Source organism: Bidens hawaiensis, unplaced genomic scaffold, assembly GCF_021521415.1.
Source record: "Bidens hawaiensis isolate Kalapana, Puna unplaced genomic scaffold, B.hawaiensis_p1.1 tig00051293_1, whole genome shotgun sequence".
NCBI classification, from domain to species: Eukaryota; Viridiplantae; Streptophyta; class Magnoliopsida; order Asterales; family Asteraceae; genus Bidens; species Bidens hawaiensis.
The window spans coordinates 3,946-21,672 of record NW_027506184.1 but is presented as its reverse complement, the minus strand read 5'-3'; the positions used below and the strand labels follow the sequence as shown (position 1 = coordinate 21,672).

The 17,727-nt window shown below is 35.4% G+C and overlaps 1 long non-coding RNA gene across 1 annotated transcript; it reads left to right on the top strand.

The window, feature by feature from the left end:
* Positions 1 to 5,606: 5,606 nt before the first annotated feature.
* On the top strand, positions 5,607 to 7,889 carry LOC143617011 (uncharacterized). The gene is made up of 4 exons (XR_013150760.1): positions 5,607 to 5,850; positions 5,952 to 6,004; positions 7,707 to 7,759; positions 7,874 to 7,889. It is a non-coding gene; the product is annotated as an uncharacterized LOC143617011 (long non-coding RNA).
* The last annotated feature ends 9,838 nt before the right edge of the window (positions 7,890 to 17,727 follow it).

Sequence of the window (17,727 nt, the reverse complement as noted above, 5' to 3'; positions counted from 1 at the left end):
ATACATTAAGCTATTCACAATTTAACATACAACTTGAATTAACATATAAACTATTAATATACAGGAGCTTACTAGGGTTAGAATGGTGAAAATTAGGGGTAGAAGTGAGAGGGGTTCGAGGCCGACGGTGAAGAAGCGAGCAATCCATGGCGAAAAGAATCCGGCAATGGGCTACGGTGAGAACTAATTACACCGTCAAAAGCTGAAGGTGAGAGAATGAGAGGGGCCAGTTTGAACCTAGGGTATTTTTTTTATTTTAAAAGCCAAGTACGAGAAAGAAAAACTAATTGGCTGGGAGTTTAAGTTTATAGTTAAGCTCTTTGGATTGAGATAGGTATGTTTATAGTTAGAGTTTAAGTTTAGTTTGTTGTTGTGAGCCTGTTTTGAACTTACATGGGTTTGTAGTTAAGTTGGAGTTTAAATGTAGCTTTTGGGTTTATTGTAGTTTCAACTGTATTTGTTGTTATCATCTAAGAATTACATAGTACTTAATACTTACTAGTAGGAGAGCCCGCGGTTGCGACGGGTGTCTAAAAACTAACTATTGCAGCTAGAACTACCAAGGTCATTCAAGTGTTTTCCTAGAATGCACTAATACGCGTTTGAGTTATATTATCGAAGTAAACTAAGACACGAATGTTCGTTGATGTAATTTAAATATGAACTCAACATGTAGATATATGTTTAGGTATTAATGGTAAAGTGATGGTTTTAGTGTTTTGGTTAAATCAATTTGTGACTTGGAGTAAATAACAACTATTATTTTGTCAATATTGGGTTCATATCATAATCACAAATTTAATTTGGGATTATGTTTAGAGTTGAGTTCACAAACATGTAACAAGTATTGTTGTTTGTTTATTAATCATCATATCAATATCCAACATGTAAGTAATATGTACGGCTATTTGTTTATTAAGTATATCACTAATATGCAAACATAACTCTTCAAGTAACAAACAAATGTAATTTCAATACAAAAGCTACAACTATAAAAAAATATAATCCAATAAAAACTTTTAATCAAACATAAGAAAGTTTGAAAAATACTCAAGACAACAAAAGTAACATAAATGTCAAAAATCAAAATACATCTTTTGCTGAAGCAGTTTTAGGTTAGATGATTCCAATTTTGTTAGCAACATCCAACGCCACATAATCCGAAGTCAACCGCACAAAAGCTTTTTTAGTTCCATCACGCCTACATTACATTCAAACAAAACATAAGCTAGTTGCCCCTTGAAACATAATAACCAATACAATATTACTCTTCACAAGAATTACCCGAAATCACTTTGTCACGATATCCGAAAACAGCCATGATGGCACTTTGAGCCAAGAATGATAGAAATTTGAAACTCAAATCAACTCTTATCTTGAGCTTCGACCCGTTTACTTGAACAATTTTGTTCTACTGTGTAATCCAAAATATGTTTTATATTTCCAAAACTACCCCTGGTATAAAACAAATTAGATAAGGTAGAGTCCAATTTTGACTATTTAACTAACAGTTAGTCAAACTTGAAGTTTCAACTAAACTCAATGAACCATCGAAACTTGAAGTTTCAACTAAACCATTTGCAACAGTTAGTCAAACTTGAATATCAAATGCCCATATTGCCCTTGCAAATAATCCCCATAAAAATGCTAAATTCGCTTTGCACTAATCTGCATGATCTCAAATCATATTGTGCTATTGATCAAGTTGACCACCAAAATGAGTCCACGTGTTTTTCAATACAGTGACAGCGATTTTAAAATTATATGTTTATTCATATTCGCGATGTTCATGGTTCGGTTTAAAACGATGAAACCACCTAAACCGGTCGTTGGTTCTGGTTTAGCGGTCAGTTTTTTGTATTCTCTTTCGGTCAGTCGGCTTCATAAATTTCAAACCATGTTAAAACTGGACCAGGCCATAAAATTTTTAGTATTTTTTAATGTTCTTAAATATTTTATATTGCAATTATTTTTGTATTAGTTTTGATAAATTATAAAACTGCTTTTTGTTCCCAATTTGGTTTTCATCATTTTTATACAATTTATGTTATGATGGAAACATGAGCTACAAATGTTAATATGAGTGCAGAGCAAGCAACATCTTATTTTATACTACTTTGATAGCTTATTTTTTCATAACTTGTTTTATGCTTTGACAACCCTTTCTATTTATTATTTTATACAATTAATATAATGTCTCAATAAAACCCAAACCATGGCCCGCACACGACCCGTTTACCTAAATGGGTATGGAGTTCTATGTAAAGATGCATATTTAGACTAATGGGATTCGTAAAAAGGCTCGCATGAACTTAGGAGATGATACCTTTTGTGATCGTTTCTTTTTATGATTGTTACCTTGTATGATCATATAAGCCATATTGTGATTGTTCCCTGCATTCGCCTCCGGGGCTTGAAAATTGTGAGGCCCACACGATCACGGGTTCTTGTTTTCTAAGTTTTATCAACTACTTGAGATCCCTTTATCAGGTATAAATTGTAACGCATTGGCTATATGTAACCAACACCATAATTAATATAATTATTATAATCGAACTTAAGGACTTTAAGTAATAAAATTAAATAGATTAGTGGCATAAAACATACTAACCTGGTGCATTGCCAACTTGTAAAGTACACTCGACCTCTAATGCCGCCTTCGGATTTTAAGACATGCTTTGCGGCATCCGTCAGACCGCTATATTTTATTGTTGTGGTGGCTACACCGGCTTCCGCCTCGGTAGCTGCACCTAAACTTGGGCCTGCAATCTGTACAAAAAAAGTTAGATTTTGGTAATGGGATTGCTGCCATTGCTTTCGCAAGTTTGCATTACATGGGTGATGAAAAATTACCATCTTGCCCCTGCAACTTTCTTTCGTTTTATATCCCTTTGGTCAAAATAAAGAAATAGTAGTTTCTGATAAAAAAAATTTCACCAGTTGTGTTGTAATACTAATATGCTTATTTAATAACCCATACACAAATATAATTTTTTCAAGATTGATAAAGAAACTGGGCTGACACGTACAATTAGGAGTGGCCAATAGACCAAGTGACCCGTTAATAAAGACCTTGTTAACATGTACAATTTGAAATGGTTATCGGGTTATTTTGATCCATTAACTAATACAGACCTCCTTAACACTTGTTACCGGGTTATATTTTTTTTAAAAGGAGCAACGACTTATCGGGTTAATTAGGCCCCTTAATAAAAAAACTTTCAATTTTTAACAACTGGTTTAAACTATACCAGAGAAGCCCGCACTTCCGGTGCAAGCTTTAAGCTACATGTATTCGCTTTAGTGAAATCAACAAAAATTAGGAGATATCATTACATATTCAAAAAAATGGTTTGTCATATAAGTACCCTTTTTAGGCTTCTCAGTTGATTTTCCATCGAAATTCTAAAAAACAAGCGAAGTCTCCGACCACCTTCATCTGTGGCGCCGCAACCGGGTTAATATGCGACGGTTGAGAAGCCGCAGTCACCACGTTAACATTTTGTTAAGATGCCTTGTTCTTATTCTTGAATGCGTCGTGCCACTTATCAATTCTCTTTATAGTTCCAACCAAATGATTGTCACCAACATCCCTAAAAACAAATTTTCTCTTGCAAATAATCAGAAAGATTCAGATTTCAAAACTTGAAAAAATGTGGTAGTTAATTTGATGAACGATACAGATGGCCAGGACATTGCAATGGGCCTAATTTTGGTGGAATAGGTCATACAAACGGTTTTGGTGCAGATGAAGGTATTGAAGCTCACTCAGTATTTTCCCTTTGAAGCCATTAAAACTCAAGTATGTGTAGCCATATGCCCATACGAATTAAGTAATTTAGTTGGATTTTATGTTGAAAAATAGTTCAATTTAGCCCAAAAAAATACTCACAGGCGTGTTTATTTAGTTCGCCAATTTCTATTAATTAAGATTGTGAAAACAGTAATTGAAAAAAATAACATTATAGCATGAAAATGATGAGTTACCATTCCTTCAATTTGGTCTTCACCACCTACCAATCAGCCCCTGCAGCTCTAACCTAGTCAACAGCTACTCCTTCAGCAAATACAACAACCCAAAGAGCCTGCAAAACACAAACCGCCATGAGTAATTAAAAATTGTTCATAATCATAAACTCAATGAACCATCAAAGTACCATTTGCAACTGTGAGTATTTTGTGTCATACTCATTATTACTATATATTAAAGATGAAGCTTGGTGCCGCAAGTGACCCGATTGGTCCAGTTGACGGCATGGGGTGTTTCATATATATATTTTTTTTGTTTTTTGGTTTTTTTTGTTTCTCCTTTGCATTTTTAGATTTTGTTGTTGTTTGTTTTTTATAAAACAATTTTTTTGATCATTTTGTTTTTTTATTTAGTATCAACACCGTCGATTCCACTAAATTCGTGTCATTCGCCGTCGCAACTCACATTTCTTTTAATTTGGTGTTGACACCGTCGATTCCAACCAAATTTGTGTTGTTCGCCGCCACAATTCGTGGTTTCATTTTGCCATGTTTTTTGTTTTACATTTTGAAACATGTTAGTTTGTTACTTTGTTGTATTTAGGTGGTGATGAATTTAGTTTTTTGTTTACTTTCAGAGTCGTAAGCCGATACCAAAAGAATTTGCATTGGTTCATCATTACAGCGAGCGTTTTCTTTAAGTAATTAATTTTTTTCTATCTGATCTTAAAAAAACTTAGTTATGTAGGTTTTGTTCCGAAGCTGTGACCAAATACCGATCGAATTAACGTTGACTTTTAGCCGCATAACACACTTTTTACTAACCAACTAGATGTCGCTTTAAACAAGTTTTTTTATTATAAGCTATACGAGGGTCAATACTATCAGGTTGGCGCAACCACCGATATGCTACCTAGTTTTATATTCAATTAAAAACCATTGAAACCGTGATTGGTGCCCAAATTTTACAGAAAGATCTATGATCAATAACTTAAAGCCGGAAACTCTAAACCTATAATCAGCCCCAAAATCACAAAATTACACACCTGGGTGGCTGGGTTAATGTGAATGCCGAATTCGAATGTGGTTCCTGACGTTGCCGGAGGGTGGGGGCTGCGGTGGGTTGAATTGAATGAGAGTGATCTGATTAGGGTTTGAGAAACACAAACAGGGGTATTTTAATTGAAGGATGTGAATCCGTAAAGCCGGTGGTGACGATAAAGCGGTAACTGGTGAAGCCCATGTGTCAGATTCAAACACAGAGTATTCAACTACAATTGAAGACCAGTGTGATTCATTGAAAAGGGCTGTAACGGCAAATTAGCAATCAATGGAGCGATGAAGTAGCGGGAGTGAAATGGAGGGTCGCCTGAAATGTGTATTGTACTGGCTGACGGCAAGAATTAGATATAGCGGCGTCTCCAAAATTAAATTTAGCGGCGTCTTTAAATAATAAAATTACTATTTTGTCTATCTAAAATATCTTCCTATCTAATAAAAGAGAATAAATTTGGACATGTGTCACCTCCATGTTTCATTTACTACCGTGTCCTTCAAAGAGGCCATCCACATTTCTTTTTCCTTTAACCCCTGTAATCTTTCTCTGTAAGCTTTGTTTCTCAGTCTTATCAAATTCAAATTCAAAATTCAAACAACATTTCTCCCTCTTCTCTCTCATACGCCATAGATAAAGCCTAGACTATGATGAACGATACTTAATAGTTTTGTTTCTTTGTTATGCAATTTGATCTACTGAAATTAGGGTTTCTGCGTTTTGGACGTAACAGTTGAGTCGATTTAGTGTCTTACAATCTTCAATCCTCAAGCACCAGTTCAATTTAATCGCTGGTTCATCATTCGCAGCCTAATTCCTAATCAGAGGTAAAAATTGATTCTGAGTTTGATGTTTATTATTTTTATAGAGTATAGATTTTATCATTCACATGTTTATTGGGATTATCCTCATCTCTTCTGCTTGACAGATTCACATCCACAATGGAGTAATCCTTTGAAGTCCTAAGCCCTAGCCGCTTCTGTAAGTTTGACTCTTCATAATGATTTGACTGATTCTTCATTCTCATAATGGGTTTTCTTTAACTTTATACAAGTATTAATTAATTTAATCGTAGATACAATCGCGTTCGTAACATGGAAATATGGAATTAAAGGTTTGCCTTAAAGTTCATAAACTACTTACACATAGAAAGTACCTATCAAATACCAATCTGCTTTGTTAACTAATGTTGTGTGGGCTAAATAAAAGTAACTTATCCATAGTACATGACACCGTTATGAAATTTGTATTACTAGGCAAGTATCAAATGTTTTCTTTTAAAGAAAACACCATTGTAAATGGCATATTTAATATTGTAGATGAACTTTTTGGTAAATATAAAGATGATAGTGATACAAATGCTTTACTTTACATGTGCATTAACTTGTATATGCTTTGGCTTGTCAATTTTTTTTCTGTCTTATACCTTGATGTTTGTTTCTTTTGCTGCATAAGATGTTATACTTTGTTTATCTTAATTATATGCTGGTTTGGATGTTATGTTCCTTCTGTGTTTGTGATGTCCCACTTTTGTTTCCTGCTTTGTTATGTTTTGGTTTGCGTATTATTGGTTTAAAATGTAGATACTTCAGTTTTTTTATAGCATAGTAGTATTTATAAATGTTTGCATCTTTTTTGTGTTTGAATAAATTAAAGTTATCTTTGGTTTTTTTGATTGCTATGACTCTAGGATTTCATTGCTAATGTATTTTTGTTTTACTTCTTTCGTTTGGTGAATTTGTGTTTGTATTAATTTATTGTAGTTTTAGACTTTTGTTTAAGCTCTATCTTTGCTTTTAACATTTGTACTTGATTGCTCACTCTGTCCTCCACATGTCGCGTGATAAAAGACCACAGATTAGCTCATCATTATTCGGTAACGAGTATCATTGTAAATCATATTGGCAAGCCTCTCATCACCCTGCACTGTGAGTTTCTCTAATTCCTTTCCATAGACACCCTTAGTATCCTTTTCTCATTCTTATTTTATTTCATGGTGACTTGTGTTTAGAAAAGAAAGCAAACGATTTAGGCTTCTTGAGAAACACAAGGACTGTGTTTTTTGAGCAAAGGGCTTCCATAAAAAGGAAGATTACTTTCAAGTTAAAGTTTTTAGGTAATACACATTCATTTAATATTGGATTTTTCTAAAAAACAAAAACTATGAACCTAAATTTATTAACAAAATATCAAAGAAAAGGCAGCACCCAGGAATTCAGATGAGTACTTATATTCGAAACTGGGAGAATTGGGCCACAACCAGTTTGGTTAACCTTCTAAGTGCGTGCATCTTTTTGTCCAAGTTTTTGAACATTTTTATATATAATTGCTGCATTAGTAGAACGATTGCTCTGTAGAACTACAGGCTATTTAGCCTTCTTTGTTAATGCTTTCAACGCTAAGTTTTAAGTAACAGGTTGCAAGAAAAGTGTTAGTTATGAGCATCATAAGGAAATTCATTTAAACGAACTAAGAAACAATACGTTATATGAATACTATTTGGTTTTCTTATATAAATAATGGTTTACAAATTGCACATTTAGTATACACAAATTGAAGTTTTTACCTGCATATTAACACATGTTTTACAATTAACGTTTACAACCTGTGTGTCACACGGGTAAATATCCACTATTGTTTTGTTATCATTGTGTATTCAAATTATTTGTTTATCATTTTGTAGGAATTCAGACAGATCAAAGGAAACATTAGTGCAATGATATCAGTGAGTACAAGGTCTAATTGCATAATTAATTTTAGTCTCAACTTTTCTTGCTTCACTGTTATGTTTTTGTTAAACTACTTGAATTTAATTTCACATGTTTATATGATCATGCTTTTTAATTGCAGACTTATTATAGATGGGTTGTTGTCATATCTAATCGGGATTTAGGCCAACATGCATGGTTGTCTAAAGGAAGCTATATTTTGTTTTTATGATCTTCCGGCCAACAAAGAAATTGGAGGGCTTCACATGTTATCAACGGCTGACATTATGTGGTGATGTTTTTCTTTTCTCAACAGCCATGGGAGAGTAAGGTCAATTGATCTACATCTTTAGGTAGAATATGCTCTCAAGAGGCAGGAAGCTCAGTCACAAAATAAGCTTGAAGATTTGGAAGTGAGTTTTAATTTTGTATAGTAATACACGCTAAAAATCACCTTTACATAAACAAACTTCTACTATAAAATGTTTAAGGGGAGACGAAATAGAAAAAAAAAAAAGCACACAACAATTCTTTCTTACTTGTAATTTAGCTTAACAAGGGTATATATGTATTTTTGTAGGTTTGTTCATGGAGTTTCAACAAAAAGTTATAGCTTTTGGAACCTAAGTTAACACCTTTGCCAGGACGGTTCGTTTCTTCATTGGACTTGCGGTCACGGCGGCGACATCAATAGCCATTGCACTACATGAAAGTTTACTATGTATTAAGGATTTGCATTTTGAAAGTCATTGGCATTTACATATATCCCCTTCCTAAGTTCATTTATTACATATTTACCTGTCCCTTAAAAATCAATTACAAATTTCTCCTTCCTAAACCACATATATTACATATCTTCCCATTTCATTAAAATTAGCATATAGAAAGACTATTTTACCCTTAATGAACTAATTAAAGAACTTTTTACATATATCCCCTTCTTATGAGCAACAATTACATATATCCCCATTTAAACCCAAACCGAGTCATTGTTAACACGAACACATCAAATCTAATAAATTCAATAGGAGTTATTTTTTTTAATCGTTAGCAAATATGAAAAAAAACATTTTTTTACCATAGTGTATAGGTTCAATATTTCTAACATGTGTGGCATATATAATTTGAAATCACATTATAAACATACTTGACTAGGGATGAGCACGGTACCGGTACCGAAAATACCGATCCCGAAAATCCCAAATCTTTGGTACCGGTACCGAAATATTCGGTTCGGTACCGGGACGGTACCGGGATTATACCGGTACCGAAGATAAAAAATCGGGAAATACCGGAACCGTACCGTACCGGTACTGTACCGATCCCGAAACTTAAAATTTTGATACCGATTTGGTACCGACGGTACCGATTTCGGTACCGGTACCGGTACCAATCGTTACCGGTACCGATTTTGCTCATCCCTAGAGCTGGGCTGGTGAAGTAGAAGAGTGTGTGGTTTGAGAAGATTGCATGTTTGGGCTGTTAAGGTTCCGTTTAGGTGGGCTGGCTTGTGGATTTATAGCTGGACTTTGGGAGAATGATAATGGTTGGGTGAAGACTGTTGGAGATGGATCAATGAATGAATGATGGGTGGGGGTTGTAAATGGAAACTTTTTTTTCATCAAACGTGATGTGCCGAGAATATTTTACTTTTCCCGTGGAAATTTCTAAGCATTGATAGCCACAATAACTTGTTGGGTACCCGATGAAAATGCATAGGAAGGTACGAGGTTCAAGTTTGTTGGTATGGGTCGCGTAGTGTTTGGGTAGCACGCACAACCAAACACATGAGGGTGTTCATAAGTTGGTTCACGAAGATATAGAGCGGATGTTGGGGATCAATTTTGGAGAGGTGGGGTGGGAAGAACAGTATGTAGATAAGAAGCCATGTGAAGAGATTCAACCCAAAACGTGGAAGGGAGTGAAGCATGAATTAATAATGTAAACATAATCTCGTTTAGACGGTGAATCATCCGTTCGTATTTGCCATTTTGTTGAGATGTACGTGGGCATGAGAAACATAATTGAGTGATTATTTATTCCCCGCCCATATGATATTAGAAAGATTGTATTTTCATTTTGAATTGGGTTTGAACAAAAGCATGAAAATGGGCAAATTTAGTGAGTGTTTCAGACCTATTATTAGAGGATAAACCCATGTCTATTAAGTGAAAGCATTCACCAAAACCATATAATATGTATATCCTGCATGACTTGAAATTGGAGAGGTCCTGTAAAATAGCAAATGGCACCAAAGTATTAGAAACTCTGTAAAATAGCAAATGGCACCAAAGTATTAGAAACTGAATCCGAAAACGGTAATTGTATATGTTTCGACAATTGACATGAATGACAAACAAAAGGAAATGACTATTTATTTCAAGCAATAAATTTATTTAAATGTAGAAACCCCATGACGGGTTGACCCGGGTTTTCAAATCGGTTGTGCCATGAAGGAGACTCTTAAGCGGAAGCAAAACAAGCAGTAGTGATGGAACTATTGTTGGTGAACGGGTAGAGGTGACCCGAACTATTTTGACGACTCAGGATCGTCCCATCCTTGAAATCCTTCACAGAAAATCCAAATGGGTCAAATTAAAAAGATTCTAATTGTTAATATTAGATTGTCAGACATAAATAAGGTTCTTTATAATATTGGGTTTAAAAAGAACAAATTTTAAAGTATACGGTTTGGATATTGGCGGTACCCGATCCAAGTATTGTAATTTTGTTGCCATTTCCTACAAATATTGACGATATTGGTGAATACGAGGAAAAAGTATCGAGTTTACTTGGATCATAGGTCATTTGGTTGTTCCATAGTCATAGTTTGAAACGCAGCAGCACTCTGAGTGGGCTCCATTGGGTCATACTCGGCCAGGTTCACTTGAGTTGTAGAGGAGCCGGATCTGTTTACCACTATTTCGATGAGCTTGTTTGGGCTTCCATGGTTGGGCCCATCCTTGAGTTGGAAACGAACACGAAGGCGGGGCTAATAAGTAGGGATGGCAATGGGTCGGGTTTGGGTCGTGTTTAGGTATTCCCAAACCCATACCCGGTTATTAAAGTCCATCCCAAACCCGCCGGGTTTCAGGTTTTCCCATCGGGTTTCGGATTTTCAATCGGGTTTTGATAAAATATCCGTCGGGTATACCCGGCCCAAAATCCGTCGGGTTTTGACAAAATATAACTAATCGATTACAAATATGGTTACCATAAAGATAAAATATCTCAAATAATTAACATAACCAAGTTTTGACAAATAATTTATTTGGAATATAGTATATTTATAATATAATAATCTATATCGGGTACATCGGGTATATAATCGGGTAAATGGGTTTATGCTATCGGTAATCGGGTCGAAGTAATCGGGTATATTAAAAATCCCAAACCCGCGAAAAATTTTAAAACTAATCCCAAACCCTAATGGGTCGGGTATTACCCGTCCCTTTTACGCCGGATTTCGGGTTTTCCAATTGGGTTCGGGTTTCTTTACCATCCCTACTAATAAGGAGCAATGGGCCAATACAGATATGGAGGTGGTTGGACAATAGGGTTGGTCGTAGGAGACTGAGTTAGTGGTCCTGAACCACGTGTATTGTTGGGTTTACCCGTTCTTGGGTGTTCACGCTTACCAGATTTGTTATTGGGCCGACGTTGGGGAGGGGTAGGCCCACGGTTATTGGTTTCCCGTGGAACAATGGCTGGGTGGCGGTCACTGACTGCAGCTGCTACAATGGGTGTTGGAACTTGTGTCTCACGAGCATGCTAACGTAGCATCTCCGGTTGCAACATGCTACACATATTCTCCCATGATGGGAGAGTTTGGTTAAGAAACGAGGCCACAATATCATACTCCGGTGGAAGACCACATACGAGTTGAAGAACTAGTCGTTGTTCAGTAACTAGCGAATCAACATCAACAAATTGATCCGCGAGTTCCTTGAGACTTTGGCAGTAAACTTCAAGTAAGGGCATGGCTTGGCTTTGAGAGATAAGTTCGTAAACTCGTGTTCCAAAGTAGCGGCTCGTGACCCCTTGTTGTTGAGGAAAATTCCATTGACATAATTCCAAGTCTCCAGAGAAGTGGACTCATGTCAAGGACCCGAACAAGCAGGTCATCAGAGAGGGTCCCATAAATCTATTGGAGGACCACCACATCGATCTTCATCCATGAGGGGTAGTCTGCATGTGTCTTGGCACGGGCGTACCGTCGATGTGACTCAACACATCGTAGCCTCTGGAAAGGAGCTGGAAAAGTTTTACCTAGGAGTAAGAGACCTTCACTCCATCAAGAACGCGGACCATATTTTGGATGTTAATGATGGTGTAAATGGGGTGTAAGGCTTGTGATTTTGGGTCTGCCATGACTGGAAAATTGAGAGGTCTAATGGTAAGATTAGGGATAGCGACAGAATGAAAGTTTCAAACTGCAAAGGATGATACCATGAGAGATGTGGGAATATTTCAATATCCGTTATTCACTTGGTAAAACCCTTAATATAATACAAAGTCAAGAGGTGAAATAGGAAATGTGTCTAACAAACCTAACAAACTGATAAATAAAGTTTACAAGATAATACAATTAATATAATTATAATAAACCAATAATATCTCAAGATATTATCAGTTAGCGCACTGTGTTTTGTTGGGGATCGTGTGCACATATTATTTCCAACAAAACTCTCTCTTGAGGAAAAAAAAGATCATTCGGTTTGAGGTGAATTCTCCACTGTTATCACATTGTATCTTCTTAATTTGCTTCCCAAATTGTGTTAGCACCCATCCTATGATGAAATTCAATAAACACTCACTTGTATCGCTTTTGTGTTTAATGAGATAAGTCCACACCGCCTACTAAAATCATCAAGAATTGTCAAAAAGAAACTAGCATTTGAGGTAATAGGTTTACGATATATTCCCATGTGGCTGTATTAAATCAAAATAGGCATTAGTTTTAATACAACTTTTTGGAAAAGACAAACGAGTAAATTTAGCTTTATTACTGCAAGCATCATCAACATTGTCTCTAAGGTTAAAATATGTATTCTTAAAAAATCAATTTGATATAACTTATAGCGTATGAGGCATGACCCAATCTTTTGTGCCCAAACTTATGAGTCTGTCTTTGACATCTTAGCGTTTCTTTCTTTGACTACCACGCCCATGCGATACATACCATTCACATGTTTACCCACTCCAGTTATCTTCTTTAAATGTAAGGCTTACATACAACAAAAATCAGGGAAGAAGCTCTCAACGCACTAAGGATCATTTGCTAATCGACCAACCAAAGCAAATTACAATTGAAATCAAGTATATATAAGTTTGTAATTATTGTCTAGTTTGTTAAGATGCTTTCACCCATAGCTTTAAAAGATATTGACATAGTTAGGAATCATAACTGGTGCTTCATTTGTGCACTCGGTGTAATTTTCGAGTAGGTTAAGTGTGTGGACTATATACTCGCTTGATCTAGAGTCTATAATCCACTTGTCATGCTGTTGTAACTTACCTACCATAAACTTCAAACTCAAGTACATAAATCATTATATTTTTCGAGGGACAATAGTAGAATACCGATCAAAAACTACACAGACCTATCTCTAAACAAAATACATAAATATAAAAAGGAAATAAAAGTTAAACGAGACAATATTTAGGGCGGTTCTGTAAATTTTATGGGGGTGGCTTGGAGAAGATTTCAAGTAATCATTACTTTTTATTTATTAATGAGTTAGTCTTACCATACATTCTATTTGTGTTGGTATCAAATGTGTATTTGATTTCGAGTAGGACTAGGCCAAATGACATCTATATAAGCCTTTGGTATATGATGTAAGTTAATTAACTTTTTAGTTTGTCCTGGGATCAAAGGTTTTTGTTTGTCAATTAATATTTGCGTGTTCAATTTAGTTGATTGCAATACAAGTATTTTGTTTACTTTATGTTTGTACCGCAAAGTGGTAATTAAAGGTGTGCAATCAAAATTCCTTCCAAGTCCTAATGTGGTCCTATGTTATCTTTGTTTGACTTAGGGTAACAAGAGAGGTTGATTTCTAATTTGGGTTTGTGACAGTACTTGTGAAACTCTCCTGGTTTAACACTAAATAAAGAGGAGATTGTTTTTCTTAAGTATATTAATAAAATAAGACTAGCAAGTGACTAGACTTAAAAAGACACCCAGTTACAACAAACCCACCCAATTACCCTACGTTATCTTAAAACGAAAAATTACACCACGCCTCCTAATATATTCCCATCAATTTCCCTCTATTCTCTACCCAAACGTCGTACCCAAAAAAGCGATAAACTCGAATTAAACCTCAAACTCAATAAATTCACATAAGATGACTTTAGGAATGATTTTCAAGAATTAATGAGTCGATTTGTTTTGAAAATAACTATTTGGAATCTTCCTTTGATAGACCATACCTTCTATATAAAAGATTTTTTTATTTTCTTTTTAAGAAAACCTAAATTACGCTGATGATGGCTTCCTCCCTACTGCGCCTCACAAGGTCCTTCGTCCCGTTCCGTCCAGCGGCCCTAGCTGTTTCTGCACATCGTCAACTCAACATTCACAGCATACGTCAGCATTCAACGAACACCACTCAAACAAGGCAGTTTTCGTCACCGTCAGAGGACACGCCACCACGTACTGGTTTGCTTTTTAACCAGTGTTTTAAAAACCGATAAATACAGGCCGGTTCAACCATTCCCTGTAGGTAAATAGACATAGTTCTATCGACTTGACTTGAAGTTTAAACCTCCGATAAAAAACGGTTAAACCGGTTTCGACCGTCATACTAGTTTTTTTAAGCACCATTTAAGTTGCAAATTGCCAAAAAAAAAATGGGAGGCCGTGATAATGTTTTTTTAGTTTTTACCAAGTTTTTTAACTTAGCTAAACTTTATTTTTATTTTTACCTAGCAGCCAGCGATTTGATTTTGGGTTTTGCATGTTTAAAATCTTATAGTGACATGCATGTATTTGATAGTGTGTAATTCGTATTTGGATCCTGGTTTGGGTTTTGCATGTTTAAAATTGGTTTTATACATATCATATTAACAAGATTTAAAACTTTTATATCCGCTGCGTTTTTGGTAAAATAGGGATTTTATCACTTTGATAATCTTGTTAAAACCCAACAAAACCCCCGATAAAAAATGGTTAAATCGGTTTGGACCGTCATACCAGTTTTTTAAAGCCCCATTTAGTTTTTACCAATTTTTTTAACTTTGCTAAACTTTATTTTTATTTAATATTGTACCTGATTATTTTTTGAGTTGAAATTATATTTTATAGAATTTAGTTTTAACTGGTTAACATGGTTGAACCACCTGGTACAGCTTGTTTATAAAACATGGTTTTCAACCAGTAATATCTATTTTATAAGTTGAATGAATGCCTTAATATCTTTTTCAACTTCAGTTAGATTTGATCTATGGTTCCTAGCGTCTCAAATGCAAATAATGTCCGGAGTTCCTTCAATGCTATTAACTCTAGTTAACGATGAAGAGGTGACCGTAAGTATCCCCGGAATGGACAAGATGGCTACTAATCTGGGCCCGCGTGTAACGTTACAAATGCCAAAGTTAGGGGAATATGATCAGGAAGTTTTTCCTAACTATTTTTTTGAAGACGACAATTTGCTCCTCGTCTTCAAAACCAGTAAAGAAACCCACCTTGCAGCCATCAAATTCCCGGAGAATGTTCAACACATGTTTAGAATGCAGGGATTTTCAAATGGAAGGACGGATATAACCTTTTTAGGACTGGAAAACACTAATTTCCTTGACCCCTTTGTTATTCATCGTCCTACACCTTACTGTGGTAATTACTATCCCAATGATCAGTATCTTATTAGCGGTGCAAAGGCTCACGAGTTGTTTTTTCAAGCTTGAGTTCAGCTGTTTTATTATTTTATACACATTTATAGTTATATTTATAAATTTGAGAAAAAACTTATAAATTATTAGGTATCTTATGATATGAAAAATTGAAATTCTACAACCGTTTACTTATTTTGTGAATGGTTGCTTTCAGTTGCATTTGATCGATCGTTTCTAGGAAAGAAACTTTGTGAAATAATAGCTAACTCGGGGGTGAAGAGTAAGTCGTTCACATTGTATAAGAAGGATACAGATGAAAGCATGTACATAAAAGGGAATATGCCTGGAGTGGAGAAGATTGTGGTAAATAAGGAAGGTTTGTGTGTGTCGCTAAACATGCCCGGTTTCGAGTTAGAGGATGTGGAGTCGGGTTTTGAATATGACACGCTCATTATTGAAGGAAAACGAGAGAACGAGCATTATATCGCAGGGATACGTGTACCAGAGGGTTTTAAGAGGGAGCGTGATATGATCAAGAGAGAGATGCAAGATGGACTGTTTAAGGCAACTCTTCCCCATGCTAATGTTAACAGGCTCGCGTTCAGTGCGTATCGCTATATAATCAAGAGATACGGAAGCTAGCTATATATATCTTAATGTAAGTTTTGATCCGCTTGATTTCTAAGAAGTAAACCAGCAGCCTTATACAACATTCATGTAATTATTACGTCATTTTTAGCGTGATTTTGGTGGATTAAATTTCTTTATTTAGCTGCTGATTATGGCGTATACAGCACCAATTACTCATTAATGGATTAATATGGCTTTTGGTAACAAGTCAATTTAAAAACTTTAGCTAAAGGTGAAAAACTTGACTGGGTTAAAAGTCTTATCAAAGTCTATTTTAACCTCATGAATCGTTTCGATTTAGAGATGTAGAATAGGATTTTTATTTTGTAATCATAAATGGAACACATATAAAATCGGACAAAATACTGTTTTCTGGACTTTAATGCTTGTTTTAGTATCAATTCGTTGTGAAGTTAGAAAAATCAGGTGTCGTGATCATCAAGCTATTTTAATTTTGAAGTTAGATTCGAATTAGATTTTAAAAACCCATTCAAGAACATCACAAATATATCTTTTCGGACAGTTAAAAATCAACATCATGGGAGCTTGAACTCTTGCTGGCTTTTAATTTTCCATTTTTAGATATTGTTCAAACTAGAATTTGTTTGTGCATAGATAAATAATCAAGTGTGATGATTAAAAACTCAAAATAAACTATCAGCATTCCAATTCGTTACATAGTATATGAAGAAAATAAAGATGACAATTATTTTCAGTGTAAAACTGAAAAACAAACAAAAGATAGAAAATGTATAATCAAATGAATGTTTACATTAATAAAGGATTGACTCGAATTACCGAAAGAGTATACATCTACGTTTAATCCCCTTTTATAGATGATTTCATCTAAAAACACACACTTAAACTGACACCTGGAACATGCGGCAAAATTTCTTCTGTTAACTTGCTAAAAGCTTCTAATAAAATGTTAAGGGCTCCTTCTATACCAATTAATAACACTACTTTGCTCAAGTGTAGCGGTGTTATCCAGCCCTAGGACTCCATACCAGTCGAGTTGACCATCGACTATTTTCTTTCGGGAGTGTGTAGCGGTGTTATCCAGCCCGAGGACTCCATACCACACTACGTGAAAATTGACCTTCGGCCACACGAAAAAAGTGTGGCCGTAGGCCTTTGGCCACACACATTTGGTTCAAGTCATATATGGCCAAAGGTCGCGACACCGTGGGTATGATATGGCCACACACAGTTTTTAGTGGCCTTATGTGGTAATAAGTGTGGCTAAAGGGTACAAGCATTAGTTGCTGGCCATCAAGAATCCTCTCCAATAAGTGTGGCTAAACGGTAGAAAATGGTCACATGACTATTTACTATGAGTGACCATTGCACGTATACAACCACATGAATTCATGTTTCAGCCACATGAATTTTATAATAATGTGGCTTGTGTTAAGCTTGCATTGTGACCTATACCGTGTGGATATAGCAAAGAAATGGCCACTTAAATAAAAAATAGAGTGGCTAATTATATCATACAGACACTAGAAATTACATTAAAAGTGGCTA